We start from the raw sequence: 19,763 nt of genomic DNA, 5'->3' as shown, positions 1-19,763 counted from the left end.
TCTCTCTCCCATCAAGCAAAATCATGCTCTTCATATGTGAAACATCAGGATGAAAAAGTAACAAGGGACAAAGGAATGATGGACGAAGCATTACATAACCACATGCAATTAGCATTTCAATGTGCACCGAATGATGGTACATGAATATACCATCATCATGGGGGAGGGCTAAATGATAGCCATTTTTTCGGCTCTCATAAAATATTTCAAGAAGCCACTTCACCCCACAAAAACACCCTAGCAGAATGACTAGGCTCGCTTTTTCATTGTAAATGTGTGCGTGCATTTAGGGTTTTTATCACATTTTTTAATCAAATCATTGAGTGAGTCATTGGGCTAGGAGACAATAAATAAATTTATAATATTACGGTCCTCTTTATATGTAGATACTTTCTATCAAATAAAGGACCTAAGCATAGCATTATTTTCTCAATTTATTCGGTAATTGTGTAAATATGTAGACCTAAGTGTGCATTTTTTCTAAATCTCTTTGCATCTTTTCATGGCATGAAATATTTCTATGTTAGTGTGTACATACCCCATAATATTTATTTTCCTCGTGGTAGTCGAAATTTGTTTCTACACCGTCACTCACTTTCACTAGATATTTTCTCGCTTGCATATTTTCCTCTTTCACCCAAAAACAAAATAAAATACTCCTATCATGATATTCCTTCATGGGTCATGCACATATTTTTTTCCATACACCATGTGCTCATAAAGACAAGGGCTAGGAAAAATGCAAGCACTAGGTCTATCACGTGCAATTGTTTTTTATTCTTCAAAATTCTTTATCCATGCATGTGGCAAGGGCCACTTGGATTTCTTAAGTCATGGCATGGCTCATGGGGGGCTCACCTTTGGATGTATAAGGAGAATTAAACCAAAAAGAGTCCCACATAAGCACCTTTGCAGTCCCACAATACACAGCTCTTTGGGCGAATTTTGACACCCTTCTATCATCCGAATGAGAAAAAGTTGTCAACATACAAAATGAAGCTCGTGTGAGGAATTATTTTACATAAATATTTCAGCTTTTTTGGAGAAAATCACGAATTCTGGTAAATTGTTTGGTGCGACCCTGTATGCCCATTCTATGCATACAAGGATCCTCTCACTCTTCTCGCACATTTTCACACTCCCATCCACATACACACTCATCCCTCTCCATCATCCTTTCAAATGTACAGATTCCCATGCCCCTCTCACCTTCATCACCATCTCTCCTTCCCCTCTTACCACCATAGCCTTCTACATACACATATGCTCTCATACCGCTCTCTACTACCCCCAAATTACAATTTCATGTTAACTCCTCTAAAAGGCATGAATTTTTAGCACTTTATCCTTGCATAACCTCTGTAAATCAGAAGTTTTTCATCAATAATCCTCATCTTCATCGTGGAGATCAACCTTGAAGGCGGTGCAAGAAGCAGAAATAGAAGAAGAAGAAGAACTGGCGGTCATTTTCATAAGGGTGAGTCCATAATTCTTGGAGGTTTCACCAATATCAAGAGCTCATCCACCTCCTTCACCCTTGGTTCCTCGACAATCAAGTCATCATCACTTTTGTAAATATGCCACTAACATTTTCTAGTGATCACTAACAACTAATCCTTCTTGTAAATTGCACCCTCTACTATCTACTAGAGTAGGCACCTCCAAGTTACTCACCTCTCTCTCCTTTCACTCTCAATAATTCTTCCCCTTGAGCCCACATCCATGTGTTTTAAGGGATAAGGAAGACCCACTCCCATTTAAAAAATCAAAATATTTCCTAATCTCTTGTTTTGTCAATAAAATTGATTAGAACTAATCCTGATCAAAGCTTCCAAAAACCTATAAATAGAACCCATCTCTCCTTGAAAAAGGAATCTCTACACCATTGCACACTAGATTGAGCGTAGCACACAGCAATTCTATCTTGGTTGTAAGGAGAGAGAAACCTTTCTATACACCATCACTTTGGTGCATAGAAAAGCTTGAGCTAGTTGAGTGAGTGCGAGTAAAAGATATTCTTCTACCATTGTTGTATCTACCCCAACATCAATGAATTGATAGTTTTGGGTGCAATTTCATGTCCAAAGGCTCACACTTCTCCTCCAATTTGTCTTGGAAAACTCATTCAGCTTCATAAGGTGACTTGTTTCATTGAAGGTTGTTGTTTTGTCGCTTGTCCTTGTGATTCATTGGCTATTGTTTGTTGGCTACCATTGTAAAAGGGTGGATGGTGAGAGGGCTCCCATAATCCTAAGACAATGTGCTAGTGATGCTATAACCAAATCTTGTCACTTGAATCCGCAAGCTCTAGGTGCCTTCTTGTGCAAATCATAAGGCTGAAGATAAGTTGTACACCATCTCTCTCTCTCTCTCTCTCTCTCTCTCTCTCTCTCTCTCTCTCTCTCTCTCTCTCTCTTGTGTTTTAGTGTGTGAGAATGTTCCATTGGTGTTAGGGTTAGTGTAAAGTCCTTACTTGATTTTGGGGTGCTCTAAAGATTCTCCTTTTTTTGTAACATCCTAGTTTGCTTTTAAACTAGGTGGTGCCCCTTGTGCAGTTGGGTTTTGGCTGTGGGTTTGTTGTTTTGTTGTGCTTGTGGTTTCCCCAACCCCAATTGAGCAGCACCGGAGCCTTGAGGGGTATTTAGAGGTCGCCTCCCTTGTTGCCCACCCCGGACCGCCTCTCAGCCAGAGAAGCGGAGCTGCCGAGGTTTTTTCCAGCACTATATCCTGAACATACAGAATTAGTAGATCGGCTCACATACTATAAGATTACTGATGATCTTCAGGATTGGTATGAGCGATCAACTGTGGAATGGAAAACCTCGCAAATGCTTTTCAATGATGCTCTTAAATTAAATTATTTCCATTAATTAAAAGATGAGGTGCAGAGGATCAAGCTGTGTATGGAACAATGGAAAATCCAGATTAGAGTTCTTATTAGGATCACAAACCAGCTGTTGCAACTCACTATTGAGTCCTCTACAGTTCCTCAAAAGGACATTACGGCTAAAGCAGGCCTAGTACCACAGTACAAAGAGATGGTTGAGATTCTCTTTGAAGCTATGATTAAAACAAATCAGACTCTTCTAGAAGGATGGATCCATACAGCTTCGCATTGTCACAAATTGGCCAGAACTCGTCTAACAAAAGGCAAACGCACGCTCTATGATCCCAACACCAAAACTTATCATCCTCTCACGCTTTATGAAGTCAAAATGACCATAGAAAGGTGGGAGCAGCTTGAGTAGGAGGCCATTTACAAACTCATTCAAAAGGACAATGCTGGCACTAGGACTTCTAAGACACCATCAAGACCAAAGGGCAAAAGGAAGCGGGTTCAGTGGAAGGATACTGGGTAGTTCCATCTCTGAATTCGATGGAGGAATTTTCCAACCATTCTCAAAATAAGACGGTGGATTTTATTAAAAAAAATTAGAATCAAACGGTGGATTTTACCAGTCAGATGTTGGTATCTCTTTGGCTGGACACCCATGGAATTACAACTATAGGGGTGTCAAGCACTTAACAAGCATGAAGTATGGTATAAAGCTAGCAATACCACAATAGCCAAAAAAATGAGAAGAATACGGTCATGGGGAACATAGGCGACTCATGAGGAACATCGGCCAACTCAGCAGGCAAAGAGGTTCCTCAACACCTTAAAAGGATCAGACAATGGATTTTTCTAGAAATTTTGGAGTCTTACCAAAATTCAAGAAAGGAGGGAAGGATAGAGATGGCGGAGACAATGTCAATAGGTGGGAACAGGCTCCTGGAAGCCAAACAACGGACCAGTCAGTAATTACCATGGCAGTTACCATAGTAACTTCAAGGCGCTATAAATAGGACCCATTACATTGTAATCGGGTTGACTGTACTTTTGGGTTGCTTATCTTTTGACTTCTTACTCTTAGTTGTGTGGTTTTAGTCGTGAAGCTATTCCTGAGCTATACTATCCTCACTTGTAATCCTACTCTAAAATCCTTAATACAGTAGTCAAGTGTACTTCTATCGGATATACCTTGTATTCATTCTTCATGAACTCTAAATCTAAATCTGAATCTAAACACTCTTTCCAGTCGTTCAGTCAGTCTCTCGCTTTAGCAGATGTATTTCAGTTCATGTAACTATTCCATTTCAGTTTCTATCTTCTCTTCCAGTTCTACTGACTCAACTAACGACTTACTAGTAGCTGTAGATTCTAACACTGGAATCAGCTATATAAAGAGATCAGATCCAATTCCAATGGCAAGCTTCACTCACCAAGCATTAGCATAACATTAATAATAAACATGATTAGCATGAACTTGAAAAAGGCCCATCCTCAATCCCAAGACCTCAAACACCATGAAAGGTGAGGAGAGCTGGCAGGGAGTGAGGAAGAAGAGAGAAGTAGAAGTAGCTCTATGAGAAAGAAATGCCCCCTTGCACATAATCACTCATAGCTCGTGTAGCATAGTGATAATGGAGATTACAGAGATTGATAAGCAATCTTAAGCATTCTCTTGTGTGGATTTGCATCCATAGCCAAGAGCTTCTTGTAGTAGGCACTCAAATTCTCAAGCTTGGAGAAGGAAATGGATTTCTTTCTTTACAAGAGTGTGTGAAGAGAAGAATGAGAGAGGGAGAAGGCTCGTGGGATGCTCAAATGAGAGTGAGAGAGATGTAGCTTGGCCGACCCCCTTTCCTAGGCTTTCCTTGAAGTTCATTGGGCCATATAGCCCTTTAGCCAATGAGAGCTTGGCTCCCTTTGGGACAAGTTGTGTAGTCTCTTGACAAGTGTCCTTCTTTCCCTCTTGTGAGGTAAAGCTAGCACCCCCCTTTCTTAAGCACATCCCTTGTGTGCTTGAGGAGTGTGCCTCTACACCTGACATGTGGCCCCTTTCTTCTCATGAGAGTATGGGTCCTTAGTGAGGTGCTCACATAATACTCACATCCCTCTTTTGTAGGACTCGCCCCCTTCTTTGTAGCAAGTTCTTTGAACTTGGTAAGCAGGCAGGCCCCCTACTTAAGCACGGCCCTTCCTTAAGCAAGCTGCCTCCTTGATTGCTTAGACCTTAATTGACTAAAGTTTAAAAATTAAAGACTATGTCTTAAGGATTTTAACACTTACCTTTGGAGGTTTTAATGAAGCCAACCCTAAGGTCTTTTGCTCCATTGGTTAGCCTTGCTCCTTGATAGACAATTTCTCATTTGGGCCCCTTTACCATTGGCCCCATGTTGAAATAGATATATAAGCACATCTGTATCTCAACCCTTGTTCCTGTTTATTCTCCCACATTAAGTGATCAATATAATATGAGAAAATCATTTGGTTTGGATAGATATTAGATTTTATGACATTACCTCTCTCTTGAAATCATAGTTGTCCTCGACTATGAGGTAGAATAGATAAAGTCGTAGTCATTAGTCAATTTTACTTAGCGGATAGAAGATCACTTTTTACCCTATGACATCTTTCCAAGATGGATGATTAATCCATTTGGTACTTGGGAGACAGAGCTGCCGCAAGCATGTCTTCTCTTTAGTCATTTTCATTCTCCCAAAGTAGAGTGACAAATTCTACTTGGTGTTTGAGAGATGTCGTCATCACAACATGATTCTAAGCATGCATACCACTTAAATTTCTGCACAATAAAAAGAGAACTAGTTTTATAAGAGAAAAACAGGATCGTTTAAAAGAAGTTTGTACATTTGCTTATTCTAATGTAGCCATACTATCCTTAAGCTGTATTCCTTGCATCCATCTAGCATCTTCAAAAGGATAATTTTTGAATTTAATAAGATACCATCGGATAATCTTACCATGTCGTAGTACCATGTCTTCATGCCAAAGAATAGCTTTGGGTTGTAGCACCTCTTCTTGGTCTTTAACTTCAGGAGGGTCTTCAATAATTGGTTCACTTGGTGGCTCTCATTTGTAGGGCTTGAGTAGGCTCACATCAAAATCATTGTGGATGAGCCAATGGTTGGGCAATTTGAGTTGGTAGGCCATCTCATTGATAGGCTTTAAAATTTGTAAAGGACCATAATATCTTTTTGCTACCTTAGCATAATACTTTTAATGGCCCGTAGGATTTTTGCCCGTCGTTTGCCTTAATCGAGCATTAGGAAACTTAAGTAAGACCCAATCATTTTCTTTAAACGCTAAGGCTCTTTTGTACTTGTCAGCAGAAGCTTTTTTCCTTTGTTGAGAGATGGATATAGCCTCCTTAATCTTTTGAAAAGATTCTTGTAGGTCACTGCTATACTCATCGACGGCAAAGATCTTCCCATGTACTTTGAGTAGCAAGGTACTTTTTGGTCTTCCCTCAATGATATCAAAAGGTGCTTTTCCCATAGAAGTATGTACAATATTATTATAGGCATACTCTACAAGAGGTAAGTAATTTTCCCATTGTGAGCATTGATATACTTCTGGAACACCAAGTCTTTAGTAGATCGAGTATCATAAGATTGGCTATTTCACTTTGGCCATTCGTTTGTGGATGATAGGCCGAAGAGAAATTCAATCTTGTTCCTAGATTTTCAAAGAGACCTTTCCAAAAATTACTGGTCATTCTAAGGTCTCTATCTGACACAATGGATATTGGTAATCCATGGTGTTTGAAAATCTATGATATGAAGAGATTTTCCATTTGGTCTTTTTGACAAGAATAAATTGTGCTTGTTTGCTAAACCTGTCGACTATTGTCCATATTTCCGTATTCCCATGGATAGACTTGGGTAATCCAAAGATGGAATTCATGGATATACTCTCCCATGGTGAATTTGGGATAGGCAATGGCTGGAGTAATCCAGGTTGCTTCCCTCTATCATATTTTGTCTTTTGGCATACTACGCATTTTGAAACATACGCATTCCATTACCAATGTAATGGAATTAGCCTTTTAACTTGAGTTGGAGTGGAAAGTGAATAACATATTAATCATTCCTTTGAGCATTCTTTTGTGTGTAGATGTAGAGTGATAAAGAAAGTGCTTGGTTGGAGAGAGAAACACTAACACATTACTTCATTAACATGTCATGCATAATACTTGTAAAAGAGAGTGAGAGTTTAGAGAAATTGACACCAAATAGAGGACCGGATTAGTTGGAGACGGTCCCCCCTCCAATAGGCATTTGTATTATAGATTCTTCGATGACAGAAGACTTGTTTACAATACGATTGATTGTGTTCCTTGAGACCTTCTTGATGAGGTGAAGATGGCAAGGTTGAGTCACCAAGCATTAGCATAACAACAACAATAAACATGATTAGCATGAAATTGAAAAATGCCCAGCCTCAATCCCAAGACCTCAAACACCATGAAAGGTGAGGACAGTTGGCAGGGAGTGAGGAAGAAGAGAGAAGTAGAAGTAGCTCTATGAGAAAGAAATACCCCCTTGCACATAATCACTCATAGCTCTTGTAGCATAGCTTAGCATAGTGATAATTGAGATTAGAGAGATTGATAAGCAAGCATAAGCATTCTCTTGTGTGGATTTGCATCCATAGCCAAGAGCTTATTGTATTAGGCACTCAACTTCTCAAGCTTGGAGAAGGAGATGGAGTTCTTGATTCACAAGAGTGTGTGAAGAGAAGAATGAGAGAGGGAGAAGGCTTGTGCGATGCTCAAATGAGATTGAGAGAGAGGTAGCTTGGTCGACCCCCTTTCCTAGGCTTTCCTTGAAGTTCATTGGGCCATATAGCCCTTTATCCAATGAGAACTTGGCTCCCTTTGGGGAAAGTTGTGTAGTCTCTTGACAAGTGTCCTTATTTCCCTCTTGTGAGGTTAAGCTAGCACCCCCCTTGCTTAAGCCAACCCTTGCCTACTTGACGAGTGTGCCTCTACACCTGACATGTGGCCCCTTTCCTCTCATGAGAGTATGGGTCCTTGGTGAGGTGCTCACATACTACTCACATCCCTCCTTTGTAGGACTTCCCCCCTTCTTTGTAGCAAGTTCTCTGAACTTGGTAAGCAGGCAGGCCTGCCCGCCCGCTTAAGCATAGCCCTTGCTTAAGCAAGCTGCCCCCTTGCCTGCTTAGACCTTAATTGACTAAAGTTCAAAAATTAAAGACTATGTCTTAAGATTTTAGCGCTTACCTTTGGAGGCTTTAATGAAGCCAACTCTAAGGTTATTTTCTCCATTGTGCAGCCTTTCTCTTTGATAGACCATTCCTCATTTGGGCCCCTTTACCGTTGCCCCTGTGTTCCCATTTATTCTCCCACATTAATATGAGAAAATAATTTGGGTTGGTTAGATATTAGATTACCCCTACAGAAAAATACTTAAATCCTAAGCCTCGTACCACACGACTGTTCATGGCACATAAGTGGTTGGCAACGACAAGCTATAGAACAACCCGCTCACATGCAACTCATGTTGATAGAGCCAACGATCACTCAAGCGCTTCTACTGGCACTCCCTCTCATCTATAACTCATGACACCCACAACCATCCCCCGCTGTCATCACCACATGGACCAATCTCTCTCTCTCTCTCTCTCTCTCTCTCTCTCTCTCTCTCTCTCTCTCTCTCTCTCTCTCTCTCTCTCTCTCTCTCTCTCTCTCTCTCTCTCTCTCTCTCTCTCCTACTCCTCAAACTCCACGCATCCATCCCCCAATCCCTAGTCATTTTTCTCTTCTCCACGCAAATCTGAGCTCGTCAACTTTTTCTTTACAATTGTTATTATTATCAGATTCTCCTCGCTTCTTTTCAACCCCAACTACTACAGTAGCCAAATTTCATGCACACAAGAGCAGCCATCATCTAGCATCACTCAATTTTTTCTACAACCTCTCAATCAATCTTTGCATACCACCCATGTTGTTCCAAGTCGTGAAATCACCAATCAACCCCTTTTGACACTATAAGAGGAAAATTCCACAATCACTAGCATTGCCGCGAAAAAACAAAGAAAAATAAAAAGAGAAAATATTCCATATGCGGTAATAGTAGCTGAAAAATAGGCGATATTGGTTAAACAGCAATATACGCGGTACAATAGTCCTGGGAATATACCCATGACTATTACCGCGTGCATTGTCACTACTATTACCACGTATATTAGCATTAAACGCCTACTCAAAAATAAAGGTGCTCATTTGGGCCATCCACAAATGAACACCCTTTATTTTTTATCTGCATAAAACATATGAAACATCAATTTTCATGAAGTAGACCCATACCTTTCTCATATGGTCATTAACACAATATCTACATCCACCAATAGATGCAGTCTTTGCAAGACCCCAAACATTTGTATGCAGTAAATCCAATACATTCCTTCTTACATGCTTATTATGAGGAAAGGATGATCTTGCCTACTTTCCAAACTGACAAGCTTCACAAACCTTTTTCATTTTAGCAACTTTAATTGTAGGAAAACCTATAAGCATATCTTTAGTTTTCATCATCTTAAGCCTCTACAACTTTACATGATTGATACGTTTGTGCCAAATCTCTATATCTACAACAACTCTTGCACCTTGTGTAAACATGGAAGCATTCAACTTGGGCACATTTACATACAAAGTAAACACTCTATCCACTTTCTTTCCTTGCACAACCAATCTTCCATTCTTCTTATGCTCTTTGACAAAGAGACCATCAATGTAAAACTTGACCCGCAATTCCTACTCAGCCATCTACCCAGCAAAAACCAAATTCTTTGTAATGTTGGGTACATGTAGTACATCAGCCAGGTACTTTACTTTACCATTTGTCATAGAAAATGGTATGTTTGGTGTATGCATAATGGGATGTGAAATAACATTACTAGTCTCTACATGACTAAGACATTGCAAAGTATGAACTTCTTTAAACCATTCACCATGATTGGTCATGTGATTTGATGTCCAAAAATCCACATACCAGCTATTATCATTGGATTTTTCCACACTTTTAGACATAGTATTCCGCAGTTTTTGTGTTGACCTGTATGATTGTGTTTTGCGTTTCCACAACCTCTTGGAATTTCCCTACCTCAAAAGTTTCCTCAACCACCTGTATTCTGACCCTAATTGTTATTATGTCGTTGTGCTTTGTGGTTGTCTCTTCCTCAGCCTTATCCATGGCTTGCACCACATCCTCTACCTCTTCCTCTATTGTTGATCAAAATTGTTTCCACTATACACAGATGAGTCTTACTCAAGTTATTTCTCTTCCGCAATCAATAAGGACACCAAATCTATAAATGAGAGAATGTTCTCTTGTAGATGAATACAAAAGTTTCCTCAACCACCTGTATTCTGACCCTAATTGTTATTATGTCGTTGTGCTTTGTAGTTGTCTCTTCCTCATCCTTATCCGTGGCTTGCACCACATCATCTACCTCTTCCTCTATTGTTGATCAAAACTGTTTCCACTCTACACAGATGAGTCTTACTCAAGTTATTTCTCTTCCGCAATGAATAAGGACACCAAATCTAAAAATGAGGGAATGTTCTCTTGTAGATGAATACAAATCTTAAATTGTTTGTATTCTAGATCCAAACCTCTCATACATACTTCCACTTTATCATCATCATCGGTTGTAATTCCAATTGATGCAAGTGACATATGTTCTTTATCTTTAGCGAATAGTCATTGATAGACATGCTTTTTTTTTTGGCACAGTATTTAGTTCAGTCTTTAAATATAGCTTCCTTGCCTTTTGTGTTGGTCACATATCCAATGACAATAAAGTATCCCAACCCTCCTTAGAGGTATGAGCATCTTGTATGTGCCCAATCATAGTGTCTTGCACACTCACAGAGAGCCAATACATGATCTTTCAATCTCCCTAGTTCCAATTTTTAAACGTCTTTATCTGTGCAACACTTACACCTTCCTATGGTAACATTGGTGCTATGTCATGCTCTCCATCAATGTAGTAACCTTTACCCGTAAGTAAACTGGTCATTTTGATCTTCCAAGCATGCAAGCTATTCTTTTTCACCTTCTCACTGACAATCTCGTTAAACTCATCATTGTTGACGACATGTTTCCAACCCTTCACCAAGTCTGTGAGCAGCCTGCTAAAAATACTCAACTACCACGTGAAACCACAATCTGCATACAAACACCTATTTCACACTGCTAAACAATATGTATGAGCACTACAACCAAGTCAAATCTTTATCCACCTTTGAAATCTAGATTTGTAAAAATCTAAACCTTAGTGTTCTACATGCACATGCACCCTAAATCCAAAACAGGTTTGAAATGTGCCCAAAATGGAAACCCGACTACACAATAGTCCAAAGGACTATATAGAACCCTCAGATGTATAATCTTCAAAAGGAATCAAGTAGTCAAGCTGTAGTATCACTAGCAAGGGTATGTGTATCCACCAAGGCACGCCAGTGATGATGACAATCGTAGTAGTCATCTAGGAGGTGTACATGTTGAGCTTGACATATCAACATGTTTTGCAGGGCCTCATATGATCTTGTAATTGTAGCATTCACTCAATTTTATCTCCATTATGCCAAAATCAATTTTCCATAAGAGACCCAATTGTTAGAATCCAGTAGTTATTTACATTCTTTATATCCCCTCCTTTATGTAAAGGCAATAGGGCTTCAATCATAAGGCATACCATGTTGAAGTGAAATGTAGAATATATGACACTTCTCTTTCTCTTTCTCTTAGCCTGGCCAACTTATCCTCACTTTGCAACTGGCCAACTATTTAAGCATGTGGCATACATCTCCAATATTTTTTAAAAAAAGAGGGTAAGCATACATGGAGGTGAACCATTAAGTGGCATATTTTGTCATTTCATTGCTCATATAGTTTCCTTAAATGGGTGTACATATTTGTTGAGGCTAGAGCATCAATGTGTGTGTGCACGTGCGCACATGTGTGTTTTTTGTGGAAAAGATATCTTGGAAAGCATCTTCACTACACTATTGGAGCCCAAATTCTTTAGTTTTAAAAAAGCGGCACAATGTTAATGAAATTTTCAAAGAATTCCAAGGACACTTCAGTACCATCAATAGGGTGTTAGGAATTGGATCGAGCTAGCTATGGTGGATGAAAGAGAAACATAGCTTCAATGTGTGAGTTTGTGTGCAAGCAAGGTTATCACTCAAGTGAATTAGGTTCCAAGATAGAATTATCTTGGACTCATAAACACAATCTTGAGTATTTACTTAGCTTAGCACAAGCTCACCATAGACAAGCATATAGTGCAAAATAGAGTTGTGTTTATTCATTCATGAAATGAGCTCTAAGTAGCTCTACAGCCTTGCTCCACAGCATGTGGGATAAATCCACTCTCCTCTCCTTGACTCACACTTTAGGACAAAGATCGCACTTTACAATCCTCCCCTTGAGGTTTGGACTATGACAAAATACTGAAGATGTGTGATCCACACAAGATGATAAGTTGCTATCCACACAGGATGGTAATATCCACACAGGCTAACAAAGCCACATAGGATGGTGATATCCACACAGGACGATAAAATCCACATAGGAAAAATCCACAAAGGACGGTGATATCCACACAGGATGATAAAATACACACAGGAAAAAGTCCTCCCCTACAAGTAGAGAGGCTGCATCTTCAAAATGGGTCTTCATAAAAGACAATGTTGCTCTCTCCTTTGTCTTCTTCGTCTTCTACTCTGTGAGCTAATCCTCTATCAGGTCTCTTCCCTTCGTGGCTTCTGCTGCTCCTTCTAACTGCTTCATGGTCTTTGACTTCGTATCCTCCCCTTGAACGAGAGCTTCTGTCCCCCTTTTTGTTGTCAATCAGGCTTTATTCCATGCGTCATAATGGCATGCAACAAAATGCTAAAATTCTCTAAAAGGGTTTATGAAAAAAGTTAGTGCTTTCTTTTTCATCTTGGTCATACTCCGAGTGCCCAAGCATGCGGTGTTTCTCATACACTTTGTCACAAAATCTTCACACATAGAGAGATTTTAGCAATTTGGAGACTCTCCAATGACAATGTCTATCCCCTTACAAAAGCACATAATGTCATCCATGTAGACAAATATAATTACATACATTGCAAGAAATTGTTGTGCTTGGCTGCAAGATCAATGTGTACTTTGGAATTTCCCTTCAATGTGAAGCTCCTCTTCACCGTCGGTGAAGCCCCTCTTCATAGACAGGGAGAATAACTCTTTGTTTTTCTTTTGATGCTTGAAAGAACTCCTTGGGAGCTTGGTAATAAACTTCTTGCCGTAATGCCGTAAGCTTGGTAGCCCTTGGAGTGATCGATAAAGGTTTGAATTTTCACCCTCCCTTAAATTGCTTGGAAATGCCCTTTTGTGGCTTGAGAGGCTTCAAAGCTTTAGACTATGGGAAGGGGCTCTTACAGGGTCGAGCAGTTGGGTAGCTTCTCACGCAGGCGAGGGCAAGCCAGGCACAAGCAGGGAGTCAAGGCAGCTCTGGGAAGCGGGCAGCGCATGCAGGCAGGCGCGGCAAGTCGGTCAAGTTCCTGGCAGCGGGCAGCACAGAAGAAAAAACCTTTGCACGTGAATGCTCTCCAGCGGACCCGCCGTCTTCAGAAACTGTTTTTCATGCAATTTTTCGGGTCCACACGCTTTCCCCCAGTTTAGGCAAGGGTATTTGACCCCGAGACCTCCAGACACAACAATAGCTTGCCTAATTTGGGCTAGCCAACAAGCCCACGGGCTTCCTTCTGAAGAACCTCCGAAAATTAAATTATTAAGCTCGAGCTCAGCAGGTTTACATACACACACACACCTATTTTTAGGAAAGGGTTTGGGCATAGAGATGAAGGGGCTCCCGAGCTTGGATTGTAGAGATATAAGGCTCTATAGAGAGCCTGTGTCAAGCACTTTGAGATGAGGTCAATATTGTTAGGTGATTGCAAAGGTGGAGAGATTAATTGAAGGTTCAAAATAGGACACAAAAATGACTAGAGAATGCAAAAATTGGATACTAATCTTCTCCCTAATCAAGCCTATCTATACATGGACGGTGGTGGCCTCTTGGGTGTGCCAAGGACATGCCCATACATAACTAGATTAGTGCTTAATTAGTGAGATGCAACTTAGTTATGAAAATGTCAATGGGCCGTAACAATGAAATGCTAATCGATCTAATGGAGATGCTAATGATTAACATACACTAATGCATGATGACAAATCTAGCTAGCATAACCTAAAGCTCTGATACCAACTATTAGGAATTGGATCGAGCTAGCTATGGTGGATGAAAGAGAAACATAGCTTCAATGTGTGAGTGTGTGTGTAAGAAAGGTTATCACTCAAGTGAATTAGGTTCCAAGATAGAATTAGCTTGGACTCATAAACACAATCTTCAGTATTGACTTAGCTTCGCACAAGCTCACCATAGACAAGCATGTAGTGCAAAATAGAGTTGTGTTTATTCATTCATGAAATGAGATTTAAGTAGCTCTATAGCCTTGCTCCACAGCATGTGGGATAAATCCACTCTCCTCTCCTTGACTCACACTTTGGGACAAAGCTCACACTGACATACCTCAAAAAGAATGGGAACATCTGTTGATTTGTTTAAGGTTCATAGTTAAGTGAAAACAAAAAAATGAAAATGGTGGGTACTGCTAAGAAAATCTACAAGGAATCTAGCCAAGCAAACATCAACAACCACGTCATCATGATGGTGGCATGCAAACTCAAGCGTCAAAATGTGGCATTATCAACGAGCTAGGGATTTTACTCATCTATTGAAATAGCAACAACTACTAGTTTAAAGGGATTTATGCTAGTAGCCTCAATGATGTGTTGGCTATGGTAGGATACCGCAGTTGTAGTAGTGGTCAAATTGATGATAGTTGGACAGATGATGATAGTTGTTGGCATGGAATTAATGTCTTGACATGGTTGGTGGTATTGGCTACATGTAGTAATCTATTATCATCACATGCACCCAACATCATAGCTAATGCAATCATTGGCATGCCAGCACCACAAAATTTATAGGTTGGGAGTCACATACAATACCAGTTTCAATTATGAGGATCACCTCCAAAGGTTCACAATTGGTGAAATTGTGTAATATGTTGATTCGTGAATTTCCATTCATTCCCTCAAAAGTGTGAATTTGCTAAACCTTTCTCAAGGCACACCTATCCACGTAAAGGCATCAGGCTCTCAACTGATAACTTGGGCTCTCAATTGATAACTTATCATGGTGTTTGATGTGTGGCTTGTCTTCTTCTTCTTCTTCTTCTCTCTCTCTCTCTCTCTCTCTCTCTCTCTCTCTCTCTCTCTCTCTCTCTCTCTCTCTCTCTCTCTTTCTCTCTCTCTCTCTCCAAAATGGGAAAAGGACCGTGGTAAACATTTTAAAATTTTCATAGTGAATGTATATCACATTGGCACATATGAGGGAATGAATGTCAATTCAAGAATCCACGTATTACATGAGATTCTTGAATTGACATTCATTCCCTCATATGTGCCAATGTGTTATACATCACTATGAAAATTTTAAAATGTTTACCACGGTCCTTTCCCCATTTTGTAGAGAGAGAGAGAGAGAGAGAGAGAGAGAGATATGAATGGACGATACAAAAAAACTTTTCATACAATAAAACATACAAAACGTTTATGAATCATCTTCCAAAAGATCTCAACAAGTAGCTTCATCTAAATCTAAACCCATGGCTCCTAAATCAATAAAGAGAAAAATTGAATTGTTGTTTGTAGATGTGTTGGCTTCATCATCTTCAAATTTATCATCTTTCGTCCTATCATGATCATGGTAATCATCCTCGCTAAGATTGGTGGTAGTGGGACTTGAATCATCGATATCTTCTCTTCTTTGTCTCCCCCTCATCCAAAGTAGTAGGTGGGAAAGGGTTGAAGATGGTATCCACTCTATTAGTGGAAAAAATGGTTCTCCCCTGAGGTGTTATGAGAACTACAAACAAAAGTTTTGGTTGGTGGATTGATGGGATATAGATGACCTACAAAAGAGAAGTTCAAAATGAGTGACAAGCAAATAAGGGTAAAGAAGGTAATCACTAAGTTGCTCACAATTGTGTGGAAAAACTAAGTTGGCATACCTCCCCATATGATGCACACTAGAGTCTACCATGTAGAGACCACTAGAAGATGAAGGTATGAAAGGTTTTAAAATTGAACTTTAGTATCCTTTCTATAGTCCCATAGTACCTGACTTCATCACCATTTTTGTTAAATTTACCCATGATCCATGGTGCATGGTTCAAAGCTTGTCAATGTGGCATGCACCAAAGTGTTGACACTTTTAACTCTATGTGGTCAAAGTGTCGACACTTTGACCACATAGAGTTAAAGGAAATGTACTATAAAACCAAAGAAATTACATATAAAATCAAGAAGAAACTATATAATATGGTTGAAGCATATGAGTACTCTACCTTTGGCACGTTGTCGTGCCGCTTTGCATGCACAGGGTGAAAGACAAGGATCTGCCTACATTTTCAAGGTTTTGTTAAACAGACGATTTATGCCAGATTCTGCCATCATATCAAGAGATGATTGGAATGTATGCATTATGTGGGTTTTGTAGACCAAAACTACCTCAAAGTGAGCCAATTGGGCTGATAGGTGAAGATTGAATGAAGGGCTGGTTTTCTGCTTAAACATGTAGAGCTTGAAGTGTGGAGTAAACTGGTCCACACGGCTCATCAAACGGAGCTTTGATGAGGAAGTTATTGAAGTTTAAAGCTAGAAGTGGTTGCAAAATTGAGACGGATATGGAAAATGGGGATAGATGGTCAAAGTCAGTTTGAAGTGTGAGATGCATAGGGCTTAAATTATGGATCCTGTTGGTCTTTTCAGATCGTCAATTTGAGTCTTGGATACCGAGTTATAAAGCCTTCAAGGTTTGGTGGGGGCCAGTTTTGACTGCTTGGAAAGTGGTGTTTTCTGGGCTTGCTCGAGCTCAAGAACGTAGAAAGTAATGTAAGGAATTATCACAAACAGACAGCTTAGTCATCGGATCTATGGTGAGCAAGATATGGACAGTCAAAGTTTTCTATAGTTGTTTAAGGGATGATTGCAGATGGTTTCCTCGTATTATGGCGGCCGCAATTGACGTGCACAATGGAGTCAAAATGCGACTAGGCTTTGGAGGATGGGGGATCGAATAAAGGTTTTTTAGTTAGGCTTCACTGTTCGGCCATTAACAAGTAAGTAGGGAGCTGTGTCAGATCAAAAGGAGCACTCAAAAGGGGTTTTTAGGTGTGCTTTTCAAGTGCTCAAAGGGGTTTCATGGTGTGTTTGCCCAGGCACTACCACGTGGCATGGGGATATCCCACATGCGCACGGAGGCCCTATTGAGTAGGGGTATAAGAGCTAAACCACGAGCATCACAAAGCGCATGTGAGAGCTTCCAGTGCGCGGTTATGGAAGGTGCTCCTTGCGGCGCTGCGCAGTCGGAGGTGGTGGCCCGTCGGGCGCACGGCGGTCCGCAGGGGTGCACATTGTTGAACTTGGTGGCCCCGGTGGCGACGGAGGCCAGTGACTCCCGAGTGTGCAGTGATGATGTTTCATGGTTAAGGGAGGTGCCCCCCGCCCCCACCCCTTTTTTGAAGGCAAAACTGACACCCCCCCGAATAGCTATGTTGCTAATTTTGGGTAGGGGAGGGGTCCCACAGCATGCAGGAGAGAGAGAGAGAGAGAGAGAGAGAGAGAGAGAGAGAGAGAGAGAGAGAGAGAGAGAGAGAGAGAGAGAGAGAGAGAGAGAGAGAGAGAGAGAGAGAGAGAGTACGACCGAAGGCCAGTAAAGGGGAGGGTTCCCTAGCCAGTTCCAAAGGAAGCTCAAGGGCCTATCCTACCCGCCACCAAGGAAAAGAAGAAAGAGGTGAAGAAAAAGAGAGCAAGAGAGAAAAAGGGTCTTTCCCAAAGGATAAAGGAGATTGGGCGGCCAAAGCAGGCGGACAAAGCCATGTGTGCACCATGCAAAGAGTTACCAGAAGTGGACTATGACACGTGCAAGCAATGCAAAGCTAATTCGAAAAGGGTCTCCAGTAGAAGTGCACGAGCAAGAGAGCTCCATTTTTTTCCTTTTTTGGGAGACTTAGACCTCTATAAAAGGGTATTTTGCCACTAAATAGGGGTTGGTCCTTTTTGGGGTTTGGTTCGGTTGGTTCTTTTGGAAGGGGTCAATTTTTTAGCATTTTTGGGAGATCTTTTGGGGAACCTACTTGAGCAGTAGGGAGTCATTCTACTTGAAAGCAATTGGAGAAGCCAGAGCACAAGGAAGTGGGATGCTGGGACAACTTGGGGAAGAATCCTGAGGTGAGGGTTGCAATTCGAAAGGCATACCAAGCGGGCATATGCAACTAGATTGTAAAAGAGCAGCTAGGATTCTTATAGTGTAGCTACTGTACCACAACTCTTGACTTTGGAAGCTTTGTTTCTTCATCATATCAATACATATTGTTCTTATTTGCAGTCATCTCTCTCTACTGTCTTGAATCTTTAGTATTATGTGTATTAACCTATTGATAACATCTATCTGCACTCTATTATCCTAGCTTGAATGCCCACTAAGCTTCTGTCTATAGCTAGAGGCCCGGTGCTTTCCTGGTCAACCTTGAAGAACCACTCACTCTTACAATTTGGTGAGCCCGATGCGAAACCGACCGGGGTAGACAAAGACAGACATGGTGACAAGCTCAGTGAAAGAGATGCAACAAATTATAGGGCTAATGGCTGCTATTTTCCAGAAACAACATACAAATCAAGTGCAGTTTATGCACCAAAGTCTTGGTACCGGTTTGAAAATTGAGAATTGGGAATTGTAGCAGTCTACAAAAGGTGAACTAGGTGGATTTCCAAAGCAGAGCAAACTTGAAAATTTTCAAGTATCAAAGTCAGCAATAGCAAAAAAGGAGTTTAAAGAGGTTGAAAGCTGGAAGCGGGAGATGGTGGAGTAATTGGCACTTGAAAATGCCAAATGCTCGGTTTTTGAGCAACAAGGAATTTTTTATGGATATGATCTTGCAGCTTACTTGCAGTGCTATGAAGAGGAACTAGAAGTGCATGGGGTGCTAGACGAGAACCGGATTCTAAACGTCATCCAAGATTTTATTAAGAGCGTCCAGGAGCTTCAACAACAACATCTGCATAGTTGGAGCAAGTTTAAAGCTATTGTTATCCGTGAACGATGGGATCCAAGTATGTATGAAGATGATGAGAATTGTGATAATGTGCCTATTTATGCAGAGGTTTGCAATTAGATTCAGGCTAAGCTTGACACTGCTATTGATGAGTGTTTGCTTGAGGAAGGAAGGTTATTAAAGGGGTAAAGATGAAGAAGAATTTGTTCGGGCAGTCTATGCAAAGCTGGGGATTGCAGATTTTATGATGAAAGTTGAAGCCGAAGACGCACAGGGTGGAGAAAGGAATGATAAATCACAAGGTTTGTCTACACATGAGGGTTCACACGGCATCATTGTGCATGAGCATCTACAGGGTTTGGATTATGAGGGCCTGAATGTTCAAGCAAATGTGTTTCGATATCCACAAGGTGTCATAATAATCAATATCTAGATTTCCTAAATGATTTTCTCATATTAAACTGATCATTTAATGTGGGGAAGTGCCAGGGGAGAAAAATCTAGAATATTGGTTAAGCTAGTAGACCGGCCACAGTAGGGATCCAAAGGGGGGGCCATCTGCAAAAGAGCCATGTGCAACAATGGGCTAAAAAGACCCTAAGGTTCAGCCCATTAAGACTTCCAAAATGCTAAGGTTCCAAAATTCAAAGGTTGTGTCCAAAGGTCAACCATTGGGAAAATTCGATGCTTTGTGTGTGCCCTAAAAGTCTTTGCACATCC

This window comes from Adiantum capillus-veneris, chromosome 17 (assembly GCF_014529385.1).
Source record: "Adiantum capillus-veneris isolate H3 chromosome 17, ASM1452938v2, whole genome shotgun sequence".
Lineage (NCBI taxonomy): Eukaryota > Viridiplantae > Streptophyta > Polypodiopsida > Polypodiales > Pteridaceae > Adiantum > Adiantum capillus-veneris.
Note: the sequence above shows the minus strand (reverse complement) of the source record.